The following is a 15,421-nucleotide window of genomic DNA, read 5'->3' as shown; positions in this document are numbered from 1 at the left end:
TCACCTCTCTGGGTAACCTGTTCCAGTGTTTTACTACCCTCCTAGTGAGAAAATTCTTCTTAATATCTAACCTAAACTTCCCTTGCTGCAACTGGAGCCCATTGCTCCTTGTCCTGTCGTCTGCCCCAATGAGTACAGTCCAGCTCCATCCTTTTTCGAACCCCGCTGCAGGGAGATGAAGGCTGCTATCAAATCCCCTCTCAGTCGTCTCTTCTCCAGACTAAATAAGCCCAGTTCCCTCAGCCTCTCCTCCCTACCCCTGTGCCCCAGGACCCGAACCATTTTTGTTGCCCTCCACTGGACTGTCTCCAATTTGTCTTCATCCTTTCTGTAGTGGGGGGCCCAAAACTGGACATAGGACTGCAGATGTGGCCTCCCCAGTGCTGAACATAAGGGAAGAATCACTTCTCTTGACCTACTGGCAACACTCCTACCAATGCAGCCCAGTATGCCATTAGCCTTCTTCATAACAAGGGCACACTGCTGGCTCATATCCATCTTATTGTCCACTGTCACCCCCAGGTCCTTTTCTGCAGAGCTGGTGCCCAACCCGTCAGCCCCAGACTGTACTGGTGCATGGGACTGCCCATCCTAAGTGCAGGACTTGGCACTTGTCTTTGTTGAACCTCGTGAGATTTCTTTTGGCCCAGTGCTCCTATATGTCTAAGTCACTCTGAATCCTAGCCCTCCCCTCCAGCATATCTACTAGTGTATCATTTGGTTTGGGTGTTTAGTCCTATTACCCTGAACTTTCCACTCCATCTCAAGTGTTGTAACTGAAAGTGAAGAGCAGTATTTGTGTCATGATAGCACCCAGGTGCCCTCGAAACAGGTCAAGACCCCATTGTACCAGACCAACACAGAGTCAAAAGCCAGTCCCTGCCCAGAGGAGCTCATAGCTGAAGCGAAAGACAGGAGGCAGCGGGTAGATACAGACATGGGAGTCCAAGGATACAGAGATGTGATGGGCTGGCATGACAGACAAGTGGGCTCAGCACACCAGCTGCCTCATTCTTGTCACGCTTTCTGTAAGCACGTATCGGAGCAGAACGTCCTCACCCATCAGTGAATTCAGCTGGAGGAAGGGCTCTTCTTTCTTCGTGGCGGTGCAAGTTCTTCCCACCCCCCTCACCTAGTTGGTATCTCAAAATAGAGTCTTTACAATATATCTACGCCATCCTTCACAAACTAGCTCTAGGTTTGACATAAATCCACCTTTTTAGATTTCAAGGAGCATATAAGGCTTTGGGCTGGGCTTTTTTTCTCTCTATCAAATCCTCTTGCCTTAGAAATGAAATGCTTGTAAATTATTCATTTCAGGTAGCTGGAGGTAGTGACACAGGCTTGTGCAGGTTCTTGTCATATCAAAAAGCAACCTGCTGAGAGAAGAGAGGAAGAGAGTTAAATCAGGATTTTTTCCTGAATTAGATTTAAATGGTGAATAAACCCCTTGCTGATCCCTCACAAAAGGGTTGGAAATCATTCCCTGTAAAGGCAAGCCTACTTATCAATCTCTGAGCTGGATTCTCCACGGTGTTGCCTTTTATAGTCTCATTTGTCCTGATGCAACATAGTACCATTCTGCCAGGCTAGTTTGATAGTGTTTTTTCCACCTATTTTGTACGTCTGCAGGTGAAGAGTCACACTAGGCCATGGGAAAGAAGTCCCTTTTGTTGACTCTCTTCTGCTACTTTAAAAGGCCTTTTGGAGGGTAATCTTGAAAAAGGGATCCTTATTGCTCAAGCTTTGTGCTTCCCTTGCTACTTATTTCTAAGGAGGAACTCCTTATTTCGTGACATCCCAATAAGTTGCTTTCAAAATTGGTAAAATGCAACAATAAACAGGATGACGACTTTGGGTGGGAAGTGACCATGTGGGTGCATCTACATGAGACGTTTGTTGCCTAATTAGTTGTGCTGTAAATGTTTCGGCATCTCCATGTGCGGCCCTCTTAGGCCTTTGGAAACTAATAAACTTTGCAGCAAGTTACTACTTGTAAATACAAGTACTAGCTCACTGCAGAGTTTTTTTCCCCATGTGCAGCTATGCATATGTAGATGCTGACATTGCTAGCTGGGGCATGAAAGTGCCCTGCGCTGAAGCACCCTTGTGCCCCAGCCAGCCCCTCCGCAGCATGTTGAGCTGGGTTGGAGCAGCCCTGGGCTGGCAGGCTGACCCCTGGACCCTCCGCCAGCTGGGGTTGCTCTGACCCAGCTCAACATGCTGCAGTCTCAGGTGCACATGGAAACAGGGATCCTGGGAGCAATAAACTCCAGTGCAATATACACTGGAGTTTATTGTGGCATTAATATGCATATGTAGCTGTGCCCTGTGTGTGTACAGTAAGGGGGCAATAAAAGTCTGGTCTCTGACTGAGGTTTTTATGGGTCTGCAGTATCAATACCAATATTGTCATTGTGAATTATTTTTGAACTCTTTACAAAAAATGTTCCTGTTTTTTTCTGTCACTTGTAAATAAATATCATCTGTAACAAAACCCAGGGGATGAACCCAAGAAGCACCCACAGGACTGTTTCTGAACAGGAATCTTTTGAAAGTTTTCACTGAAAACACCCATCACGCTTCATCCAAAACTCTTGTCGGACAGAGTGGGGGTGGTGGAAAAAACCCCACCTTTTCCCAAACTGATCGGCTTGCGTGTCTTTTGAAAAACGGGCTATGATTTTGGTCTCACCTTTTATAATAGAATTTTCAGGAACAAATTTAGCCCAAAGTGTTGTTGATGTTAAAATGACACAGCTTATCATGAAAGCTAAGAATAATCCATTTTAGAATAGAACTCCCTGGGGAAATTGGGAAGAACCTGATGCAATTGGCTACTGTTGGCACGTTGCTGCAAGAGAGGGGACCAATCAGCTGTGTCACTGAGAGCACTGGGTCAAGTCTTTCATCCTCCATGCACTTTGCATCTTGAGCTGGTTAATCAGGGTTGTTAGAGATTAATGAAGGCCTTGTCTATACTAGTGGTATTGGGTGAACAAAAGCAATTTCAAATTGGCAAGACTGTTATTGTTTGATTTTGGCTACATCTAGTTAAACAGGAAAAAGTCCAAATGCATTTAAAACCATTTAACCCTTAACTGGTACTGATCACATCCTAAATTCAGCTAAACTAATAGCATCCTGAATTCAGCTAAACTAACACCAATACAGATTAACCTCATAGATATCATAGACATTCGGGCTGGAAGGGACCTTGGAAGATCATCGAGTCCAGCCCCCTGCCCCAAGGGCAGGAAGTCAGCTGAGGTCATAGGATCCCAGCAAGATAAGCATCCAAATGTCTCTTGGGTTGGCCTAATAAAAGATATCAAATTCACCCAAGAAACCTTGTCTGCCAATGTCTCTTGAAGGCATTCAAAGTAGGTGCTTGAACCACCTCCGATGGCAGGCTATTCCAGACCTTGGGGAATAGTCCTTGGGGAACCTCATTTAAGTAAGTCTGTTTTTAGGCATCTGTACCAGCTGAATGACTTGACTTGAAATCAAGTGATAATGACACAAGCTCGTCATTACAAAATATCCCTGTTATTGTTCTTTGTGGTCTATAACTTGGTGGTCTATGCTACCTGTGTCCCATAGCTTTCCTTTTCAGATCATCAATGTAACGCAGCAATTCTTGATCTTTCCATGCCAAGATCTACTTTCCATACTGGGAACCCCTTCTCTGAAATCCTTACCTGGCTCTTTGATTTAGTACTTGTTGGCAGCGATCACTCATGGTTGAGGATGATCACTCTCACGGGTCAAGTAGTATGATTTAGGATGTAGTACTGTGGGGTGGCTGTGATGCCATGACACTGTGGAAAGAATTGCAAAGAAGAGTTTCATTAGTAAAGCATCCCAGGGTCATGACCCAAGCCCCAGTTCAGGTTTTTATAGCCACCAGCCAAAGCAGAGTCAGAATGACATAGCTGTTACAGCTTCTGCTTGCTCTGCTGCTGCTGTTGCTGTGTAGTACCCTGGGTTACTCTCCAGAAAGAGGAACCTAAAAAAAAAAAGATATTGAACAGTGCAAATTTTCTAGTCTCCTCTCTGTCCCATGCCTCCAATACTTTTATATCTTGGTGTAAATGACCTGTTGTAGAGAATTAAAGGAGGAAAGGAAGAGTTATTGTAGCATGATTAATTGAAGTAGCAGTGCCAAGATCCAAACCAAGTCATTTTTAACTCAGCTGTAGAAAGGGCCATAGAAACTACTCATGCTTCAGAAACTGCCTATGCTGCAGGATGGCCAAACTAGGATTTGTCTTGTTTTGCTTGTTTTAATTAGTTTGTGTTTGTTTGCCTTCAGGTGTTCAAGCATTGAGGTAAGTTTAGTCACATTTTTAAACAATCCTTTGCCCTCCAGGAGAACTACAAATTTATTAAAAACTGAGATTTAAAAACAAAAACATGAGTCCAGGAACTGGGGCTTTCAAATGGATGACTTGCAATAAAAGCATAAGAGTTGGCAACTGTGCATATATAGAAGGCTACGGAGAACAATGGCGATACTACTGAGACCAAGCAAGAGAGCTAGGCTCTTCTGTGTGTTAAATAATTCGGGGATCATTTTGCAAGACATCTGGCTGCTTCTGACTGTCTAGCAGACTGAGTGCACATGAATTAATAATGCAAACAGTGTACTCACAGTCTCAGTGCATGGACATTGCATTTTTTTACATATATAGACAGGGCTAGATTTGGGTTTGCCAAATTGTAACTGAGCTGAAATGTTTTACATGAGGAGTTTCCTAGACCAACTTTTTGTTCGTTTGGTTGGCTTTTTTTCTGAACACATCAGGCAAAGTCACTTGGGTTTTTTTGAGTGCATAGCTGGGCATGCTCCAGGCTGAGCCTTGGACAGGATTTTCCCTGCCATTATAGCACTGGGTTGAGGTAGGTGGGGTTTCCAGGCTCAGATCCAGGTCTGGAGACCTGACCTCAGAAAAGGGAGCTTGTTTTGCCTGTGCTCAAAGACTCCACCTGGAAGGAGATGGATCAGATGTGGTGGGAGGAAAGAGGTTGGGGCTGGTTGGGCAAAGCGAGACAAGGGGTTACCTTCTAAGGTAGTTTGTGTAATTTATACACATGCCGTGTAAGAGTTTGCTTCAGAGCCGCATTGCTTCCTTTATTCAGTAAGAAAAGCGTTGGGACTGGAATGAATCCCCTCCTTCATAAGAGAATTTACAATAATAAATTACATGCTATGCTTTTAGCCTGGAGGGGTCAGCTGTGTCCTTTTAACTTCCCTGGTTGCACTGTGTACAACACCATTATGCATGCAAGGAGTGGGGTACTTTGTCCAACATCAAGTCACATGTCTGTTTATTCTTTTGAATAGCAGCATTGATTGTTGTTTCTTCTCTCAGCCCAACACACACATGGGTCACTGGAGGAGGGGGGAGTTAGTTATATACTTTCCACTGTCAGTTTGGGGGTCAGACCTAGGCCATTTGAGCAGGACAGTAAATGATGCTGCTGGTTCCTGAGATGCATGATTCTAGATCTGTGTAAACATCTCTGCTCAAGTACCATGGCTAATGCGGTAAAGTTTAGGAGGGGATGTGCATACCCGGATCAAACCCTGAAGCAAAAGATTAGCAATTGGGAACAGCTCCTTATCAGTGTATTGCTTTCCAAAGAGGGTGTGTGCCTCCCATAAAATGAGACAGCCACCCCCTGAGGCCTAAACTATCCAATTGTTTGGGACTACATGTCCTAAGGGGACCTTTTTTCCCCTCTCTTTTTGCCTGGTCCTTGTTTCCCTAGTGTAAGAAGGAATATAGAAAGTATAAAACGCACAACCAAGGATGATAAATATACAGTGATCGTGGAAGGATAAATCAATGGCCTATCCTGACTTTTTTGTTGTGTTTCCTGCTGCTGGTTTCATTCTACAGTGTCCAATATCTTTGAATTTTTTTTGCTAAAATCATAGGAAACGTTGATTCAGTGCGTGGAACAGCTATTTCTGTGGACCAACCACACCCCTTTGGAAGTGTGTTTTGAGTCCAAGCGTTTTCATCTACTCCCTGCTTAGCAAACCGTTTCCCACTGGTATCCATAGTTTAGCCTTTATAGCAATATCCAAAGCACCAATTTAAAAGTTGCCAGTGAATATTTATCATCTTGTTCCATTCATCCCAGCCCCAGAGAGTATCAGAGAGCTTATTTATGGTTCTTCTAATGCCAAAAAGGACTGGAGTCCATTAATCCATCCATGTCAGGGTGAGAGTTGCTCAGATCAGTGTCTGTTGTATTGGCTCCGGTTGTGCTGCAGAAAATGGGAGTCAGTCACCTTCACTCTGCCATGCCCTGAAGTTTCTCCTCTCTAATCCCAATTTTCTTCCTTTTTCTCAGTACCTCAGATGTTTTGCAGTGATGAGTAAGGACCCCAGAGAGGGGAAATATTCAGGAAATTAAAAGAGGTCTGAAACCCTAATGTCGTAAGAGCTTTCCTGACCCTTAGGAGTCTTTATACAAGGCTAAAAAATGAAGCTAAGAACAGAGATTGGATTTCTCCCTGAGACAAAAGGAATCAGAACTCATGGTAGAGATGATCTCTTTTATTAGATCAACTAGATTTTTGCAAAAAAAAATCAAAAAAATCTTTATTTGCAAGCTTTCAGGCACAAGCACCCTTCTTCAGGTCCAGTAGAAATGATTGTAAAACTTCTCCTAGGTAGAAATGAAAGTTCATATTCGCTGAGACAAAGCCTTTTATCCTGGGATGCTACACAGATGTATAAGCCCATTGCCATCTTAAGTACCTGTGAAGTATCTGAGATAACACTTTTCTCCAATCAGGGCTAATTGGAGTTCATTGCCATTCAAGCTGTGTTTTGATGCAGGTCAAAGCCGGGGTGGATTAGATTCAAATAAGTCTGTTTTTACCCTGGGTGTTTGAAGACTGGAATTCAGTGATAGAGACTTGGGTGCAATTCCTGGATGTGCAGATAACTACAGCCATCAAGGCACCAAATGTCTGGATTCATCTGGCCTTTGGATGCTGTCTCAATGGTTTAAAAGTGGGGTGGAAAGTTTGGGCAGCCTCCACTCCTCCATACTTCTGCATGGGCGCACACATTGAAGATCCTGGTCACCTCCTACATATAGATCATGATCCAGAAGGATCTATGGTTGCATCTTAGACCCTATCTCTGTTCCTTTTTAAATTAAAGTAGGAGTAGAGAGGTGGCTTTTATTTCTGCATAAAATACCGTGGCGTTGATACTGGAAAATTGCAACCAGTTCTGGTAGTCACATGTTAAAAGAGAGGTTGAATAATTGGGGAGGATGCAGATTAAAGCCACCAAAAGAGATATGAAGGTTGGAAACAGTGCCTTCTTGAGATAGATTTAAAGAACTCAGTCTATGTTATCAGCAAGAGTGATACCATAATTGGGTAAGTGCCTTCATGGGGAGGGATACTGGGCAATAATGGACACAGAGGGCAATAATCCACTGAATTATTATTTTTCTGTAAGAAGGGACCAGAGTAAAGTCTCCAAGAAGAAGCACAAAGTGTCTTTTCTCTGTAACATGCTCTATTACATCTTGCTATGTTGCTATACACCATGGAAAGCAGTGATCCTAGGAAGAGTTAACAGAAGAATACAGCACGAATATTTAGTTCTCTTAGAAAAAAAGAAATCTGGGCGGTTGGAATATCCTCCAGATGGGAACAAACTGACACATTTTTTTCCTTGTTGTAGATACAGATTTCCATATTCTTCTGATTTATAATTTGTTTTAAATCAATATTGAGTTTGAGGAAGATGTCAGCCAGTGAACAAGCAAACTGTTAGTTTACTCCAATCCCTAAGCCTGCTTATGTGAATGTACAAATAAAGAAAAAGAATGAATCCTGGCCCCATGCAGGTTTGAGTGCAATGCAGTTGCTGAATCTGCAGCCAAGATTTTTCTCTTCACAGGACAGTCCCTGTAACAGAATGCAGGGTTGATATGACACCCCCAAAAAACCTTTGACAGTGGTTAGGGAGCTGATGGGGTGAGATCATTTTTAATCATGCTGACATATATGGTTTCATCATTGGCTTGTGCTCCCAAGTCTATCTGGTTCCATGTGGTCTCTTGTTTTATAATTAGATTATAAACTCCTTGTGGGTAGGAGGCATCCAGGCCAAGACCGGGGCTCCTAGATATTACTGCATTTCAAGTAATGATTTAATGTAGTGGCATTCTTCAAGATGCTTGTATTTATTCATGTAGCAGTGCCCAGCTGGGCTAATGGAAGGTGATGAGGGCTAATGGTTTGATGAAAGGACTAGGAGCTAGTTGTGCCAGAGTTGTAATTCGTCACCAAGTCCATTTGTGACTTTCAGCGATTTACTTGATTTCTGTTCTTGTATCAGGAAGGAGAATAGTAGTTTCATGAACTTTGAGAAATACTCTTCCATGAGTATGTGAACCATGAAGAATGCTTATATCTTAATTATGAGAGTAACTGCATTGTTTCCAGTGGGATGAGTTGTGTGAAGAAAATTACACACGTGCTTCGGTGTCTGCAGGATTGGACACGTATTTCAGAACCTGGGTTTTGGTCTCAAGCAATCTCTGCTTTATTCCCAGCTCAGCCACTATTTTTGGTGGATCAAATAACTTTTCTGTTTCTCTATTAGATGGGGAGAATAATCCTTACCTACTTTTGGAAAGCATTTTGAGTCTTATGGCTGAGACATACTATGCATTAGATTGTTAAAAGTAAATCCAAATAATAATAAGCAAACTGATAAATCTATGCAATTTTATTTTCACCTACTCATTGTGTGTGTTTTAAAAATAATTCTCTTTATGGTGATCTAATCACAATATTATCACGGTATAATTTAGTTCTGAGAATGATGTTTGTTCAGTGCTGTGCTTATATGTAAATATTGGTTTCAGACACAGTAGAAGCATTGTTCCCTCACCCTGAAGAGCTAACTACTAAGGATTTATAAAAACAAATAACACCTGCTAAAAGAAGGGATGCGTTTTGCATGACTCAGCAAACACCACAAAGATTCCCAATGATCCAGGTGCAATGAAAAATTGCCACCAGTTTGAAGGTGGAATGGAAACCTTGTCCTGATGCAAGAAAAAAAAAAAGTGAATAAGGAATGAACTGAGAAATTCAGACTGCCTAATGAGAAAAACAGGTTCTTATCTCTCTACCAGCTGTTCACTGCCACATTCATATAGCTGTGGTATCTCAAAGAAAGCAGCAGCAACTAGAAGTTATATCAGTCTGCCAGAACTTAACTCTTTACAACTATAGCTACTACGGACGCAAAGCCTGGGGATGGAGATATATGCCACATATTTGAAACGTCAGATGAGGATATCTATTTTATGTGCACAAAAATACAAAAATAGCTTGCCTATTGCAGGACAAAAAGAAGCAGTGTCCTGATTTTATTCCTCCATCACGTTAAATGAGATGGAGCCTTTTCTTCCAGAGAGACGCAGTTCATTAGAAAGAGCTGATAAGCCAAGAAGACTGAGTGGCTCATGCTGTAAAAACTGCATGTGGCCCGTGATGCATTGGGTTTTATTCAGTGGAGTTTTTTTGTTTTTGTTGGGTTTTTTTGCCAAAAGCATTAACAAGCCCAGTGTTATATCAGTTTCTTTCATCATTCTGCTAAGTGCACCATCACTTCCAAAAGTGCCTTTCCCAATTAACTGTCTCTAATTCATTAAGTGCTGTTGCTGTTGAAGTCATTGTTGAGGGAGAAGCACATTAACGATAATTAAGGACCAAGTCCTGAAGTTCTCATGTGGGCAAGTCTCTTATCCCACTCTTCATGCCTCGGGTGCATCACCTTCCTCTTCAGAAGCTTTCCTACTTCCTCTCTTCTGGTGGCAGAAGTTGGATAGTCTGTTATTCCCATTCAGCCTTTCTACATCTGCTTTGTTCAGGTGTAGCAGACACAAGGCTGCTGATCCCCAGGGCTGTAGAGTAGCAATGGAGAATGATGACAGAGTTGCAGCAGCAGAGCCCGCTAGGAATAAGACCGGCTCTCCTCAGCATGGGTCCTGCGGTTTTGCCTCCTCTCTGTTGCTGGGAATGAATGCAACTATCTTATTGCAAGTATGTCGCTATGAAGGCCACTATCAGGACACGTTGGGAAAACGGAGGCACAGAGGCTGTGGTAGCATGTACTATTTTAGTCAGAGGAAGTACCTTGCTGAGATAGTTCTGTACGGTACTAGGGCTGGATTCATCTCTGCAGCACCCCACCATCAACCTCCTTGATAGGCTTGACGCACTCCTCCTTGTGGCCTAACACAGCCTGTCTCCCTGCCTCTAATGCTTCTTCAGAGCCACTGCAGTGGAGCATTAGGCTCTAGTTATGACACTATTTCTACCCACTCCAGGGTATTGAAGCTCATAACTATGAGCAAACAATGTGCTCAAGAAAGGGACAGCTGTAAATCTTCAGCAGAATGTCACCTTTCTGCAGGTCAGTGTCCCCATCTCCAACTGTGCCATCTACCAGGATGCTGTTCAGCTAGCAGGATGCCTCTGATTCCTAGCTACTTTCACAGATGGAGCAGTCTGGTCAGACAACATCTTATTTAGCCTAGTTACCCTGCTATACTTGGCACCTACTGCAGTGTATAGCAGGGTTGGATCTGCAGACCCTCATTAAGCCCCTCCTGCCAATGTGTGGCTTATGTACCCCACCCTAGGCACTAAAATCCAGGTGCTGCTGGCAGGATTATAAGGAAAATGTTTCATGGCACAGTGCTCAGGGAAGCCATGCTGGAACCTTGTTAGCAGTGGATTCCAGCTAGCAGTTTCAGCTGAGAGTGTGTGATCACTGGTTCTCAGTAAATGTTTTCCTGCCCCTACTAATTTTGCATGATATGGGTTGGGAAAATGATATGCACTGTTCTTTCTAAGCCTCCAGAAGTCATGTTGCTCTGCTCTCCCCTATGATCTGTCTGTGCACCGCTACTGATCCCCCTGAGCTGGAAGCTGTCCTCTAACTCTGAGAATGGCTCTGGGCAGCTCCCTTGCTATCATGGGATGCGAATAACATAAAAAACCCATTCAACTGCGCTTGGTTTTAGCTGAAAAGTGAGTCAAAATTAAGAGAAGTCTGGAAAATAACTCCCACAGTATCTGAACAATCTCAAGATGTTTCAAATGAGAGTGCCTCCTTCAAGCTTAGGTTGTGTGTGCAGTTTTCCATTCGTAAGGCCAGAGAATTTCATCACATAGTTCCAAAAGCCTGTAACTTTTTTCTCAGCTGCTGCATATATTTGAGAAAGAAATATATTGTATGTATATATATCTATATATAGACACACACACACGCACAAATATTTTAGTTTAAAGATTTAATGGAAGGGTGAGTCTGTCATATCCTCATGTAACTCCCCCCCACCCAGTGATTAATTACACTCACAGTAAAATAAATTGTGCCTCATTATAAACCTAGACCAGCGATTCTCAACTCCCCTTGATATACTCAAGGCACCCCTTGATAGACTTGAGGCACTCCTCAGCAAATGTCAGCTCTTAGTTTTCACTCTTTTTTTTTTTTTTTTTACTAGACTACAGGAAAATAATAGGATCAATCTTCTGTTGCAAACAACTTGGACGGACCATGACACATCAACATTTTTTTAATGCTATGGATTCCTATGTGAAATCTCTAGTTTTATTTTGATACTCGAGCCACGGCACCCGGGTTGAGAATCAGTGACCTTGGCAATAAGCTTTTTGAGGCAGGGGCCTTATCTTCATACCTGCAAGCACTGTGGCCCCCAGTGATGTTGTGAATCAGTATGTTAGACTTTAAGGTCTTAGTGTCCTTGCAATACTGCCATATTAAAAATTCCACTATAAATAGTTAAAACCCAGCTGGCTCCTAACTGTTTAAGTATTTTTATTGCACTACTTTTGTGATAATTGCAATCTTCGGTTTACCTTGGTGTATAGCATACTGATTTCAACTCAGAATTTTCTAACTGTAAATTCATAGATTTATAGATGTTAGGGTCAGAAGGGACCTCAATAGATCATCGAGTCCGACCCCCAATCATCGAGTCCGACCCCCAAATTCTACTGTTGAGATTCTCTGTGACCTATTCTACCTGCAAAATCTATTATTACATTTGACTTTCAACATTTCCAGGTTTTTTTATTGTTTAATGGGTCTGCATTTAATATTAACTCTGACATAATATAATTTGCCTACTATAATCCCTATTTATCCACCAGCAATCTTAACCAAGCCTGACTGTCTGATAACACCAATTTCCTATGGAGGAAACTAGTCTGGAGTCTCACGAAGTGGGGAGGACAGTGGTTTTAGGGGTAACCTGAATGTAAATACTATGAATACCAGGACAGACAAGGTTCCTTGGGTGAATCTGATATCTTTTATTAGATCAACCCAAATAGTTGGAAAATAATTATTAAATAATAATTGAATAATTGAAAAAATGAATACCAGGATGCACAGAAGTGTCTTAAAACCACCTTTGCTGCCCTTTTTTGTTGTTCAGACATAGATAGCATCCCATGATAGCAAGGGAGCTGCCCGGAGCCCTTCTCAGAGTTAGAGGACAGCTTCCAGCTCAGAGGATCAGTAGTGGTGTACAGACAGATCATATGGGAGAGCAGGTAGCTTGGCTTCTGGAGGCTTAGAAAGAACAGTGCATATCATTTTCCCAAACCAAATCATGCAAAATTAGTAGGGGCAGGAAAACATTTACTGAGAACCTGATCGCACACCCTCAGCTGAAACTACTAGCTGGAATCTACTGCTTCCAGCATGGCTTCCCTGAGCACTTGGACATGAAACATATGCTTGACATTTGCCATCAGCCCCTGGATTCTTAGTACACCTTCATTAGGCTCAAGGCCCTGCTTGGAAAATGCCAACTCTTAGCTTTCACTTATTTTATGACTATAAAAAAAAAAAACCGTGCAGTTTTTCTGTTGCAAAGAACCCTGAAAGCCTACCACAGGCCAGAATGGTTTTGATTCCTATTGGAAATCTCTGGGCTTATCCTGTGAATCCCATGTAGATGTTTGCAAACCTAACCGCACTAATAGGAAGTAAGTTCAAAACTAACAAAGAAGTAATTTTTCATACAGGGTGTAAAGTGTGGAACTCCTTGCCACCAGATGTGGAGGCTGACAGTTTAGGCAGATTCAGAAAGGGATTGGACAAATTCTTGAAGGAAAGGCCCATCGGTAGCTATTGAGCATGAGAGTTAAGGATACAGCCTCTGAATTAGAACTGCTTAGACCTTAAATGCTGGAGGCTGCAAGTGAGAGAGGAACAGTGGAAAAGCCCTGGTCAGCTCCAGTTCACTCTCCCTTTCAGCATCCACTCTCTGCCACTATATGACACAGGAGACTGAGCAATGGACACGTGGGTGGATCTAGAATTTTGAAAAGTGGGGTGCCGGTGGTGAGGTGCATCATCCCCCCCCCTATTTATCCACCAACATATAAAATATATTTTTCTCCAATTAAGAACAAACTAGAATCTTTAGTAATTGCTAGGTGCCTAGGACTGTATTTAGGATTGAAATAAAAACAAATATAACCGAATGGGAATGAGTTAAAAACAATCTGCACGGCTCTAAAATAGGAGATGCATTACCACACTTGTGGAATGAAGAGTTTTGAAGGGATTGGTTGATTATAACAAGCCATGAATTTAAGTGACTGGCTTGGCACTGCCTGAGTAGAAACTCTGCTGCCACTGCCAGGCTGCTGGCTTTAAACTTTTGGTGGGGCAGGAATCAAGTGCACCCCACCTGGATGAACCTGTGTGCACGAAAATACTGGTCTGACAGTGAACAGCAGTTCTTACGTTCTTACTATTTTTTGGCATCCCCTGGTGCCTTAAAAGGCTCTCAAGGCCTCACCTGGGTTCAAAATCACTGCCCCCCATGACTTGAAAAAGATGTGCTACAGCCAGCACCTGATAAAGTGAACTTGGCTTCAGGAAAGCTTGTGTTCTCTCTAAATCTTATTAGTTAGTCTATAAAGGTGCGCATCTCCCCTGCCTGGTCCTGCTGTGCAAGGTGTGGTCCCCATGGGGTCTGGTCACCTTTAATGTGAGAACTGCCATGGACTGGGTCAGACCGCAGGTCCTTATCTTGCCCAGTCATGGACTCTCCTGTCCCTTTTGTGAGCAACGGGAGACCCTGGTGCATGCCAACCTGGAGCGTGCCAGGCTGGAGCTCCTTCATCGCCTCCTCCAGAGCCTCCTGCTGAGGTGCTGGCTTCATGACTCCCCCCACCTTTTTGTTTTTGCACTCCTCATCCACGGCCCCTCCAAGTCCTGGGACCTCCTGGTCAACCTCCTCCAGGCCCTGGCCGAGCTAGTGATCTCCCTGACCTGGAAGGAGGCTCCGGCCACGAGGACCCCTGGAGACCCCTGTTTTCCTGTCCCTGGTCCACTCACATCTCCAGGCAGCGTCCACTGGCTCCCTTGACTTATTCAGGGAGCTGGTGTGCTCTGCTGTGTGTCCCCCTTGTCATTAATCCATGACTTCACTCCCGTTCCCCTTTTCTTTCTTAATTGTCCCAAAGCAATCAGCTGACGTGTCCCCGCAACGGGCCAAAGCTCATCACCCCATGGCTCTTCAGGCAGCCCTGTGTTACGGCGGCAGAGAGCAGAGGCTGAAAGGGAAAGTGAACTGGGGCTGACTTGGGTCCCCCCACCTACCTCCCCCCCGCAACTCCTCCTCTCTCCCTTGCAGCCTTTCAGGGCTAGGAAACTGCAAGGCAGAGTGTGCCTCTTTCCTCCAAAAATGTGTGCCAGGGGGGACCCATGGGGTGGGAAGGGAGAGAAAAAAGTGAGATGTGCCCCTCAGGGGTGAGTATGTGTGTGGGGGGACCCATGGGGTAGAAATGGAGGGAAGGAAGTGGGAGATGCGCCCTTCAGGGTTGCTGAGGTGTGTTTGTGTGTGGGGGGAGAGAAATAAATGGGAGACGTACCCCTCAGGGGTGTGTATGTGTGCAGGGAGAACCCATGGGGCGAGAGGGGAGGGGCAGAAGTGGGAGACGTGCCCCTCAGGGGGGTGTGTGGGGGGAGGAAACCATGGGGTGGAAAGGGAGAGAAATTAGGTGGGAGACATGCCCATAACTCTTGCATATGTGTGTGTGGGGGACCCATAGGGTAGGACGGGAGGGACAGAAGTGGGAGATGTGCCCCTCAGGGGTGTGTTTGTGTGTGTGTGTGGGGAACGCCTAGGATGCAAAGAGAGGTGCAGAAGTGGGAGACATGCCCCTCAGTGTGCTGAGGTGTGTTTGTGTGTGTGTGGGGAACCTGTTGGGTGCAAAGGGAGGCGCAGAAGTGGGAGACGTGCCCGTGCGGGGTGCGTGTGTGTGCGTCCGTGCGCGCGCGGGGGAGCCCGTGGGGTGCAAGGGGGCGGG

At 44.2% G+C, this 15,421-nt stretch overlaps 1 long non-coding RNA gene across 1 annotated transcript in view; it reads right to left on the bottom strand.

The window, feature by feature from the left end:
• Nucleotides 1-590: 590 nt before the first annotated feature.
• The window catches only part of LOC112549451, a 15,746-nt gene continuing 915 nt past the window's right edge, over nucleotides 591-15,421 (bottom strand). The window contains exons 2-3 of the long non-coding RNA XR_003092856.1: nucleotides 3,702-3,821; nucleotides 591-1,379 (exon numbers count right to left, since the gene is read on the bottom strand). This is a non-coding gene — a long non-coding RNA (uncharacterized LOC112549451). The remainder of the gene's footprint in view (nucleotides 1,380-3,701; nucleotides 3,822-15,421) is intronic.

This window comes from Alligator sinensis, unplaced genomic scaffold (assembly GCF_000455745.1).
Source record: "Alligator sinensis unplaced genomic scaffold, ASM45574v1 scaffold121_1, whole genome shotgun sequence".
NCBI classification, from domain to species: domain Eukaryota; kingdom Metazoa; phylum Chordata; order Crocodylia; family Alligatoridae; genus Alligator; species Alligator sinensis.
Note: the sequence above shows the minus strand (reverse complement) of the source record. Positions and strands in the feature narration are given on the sequence as shown.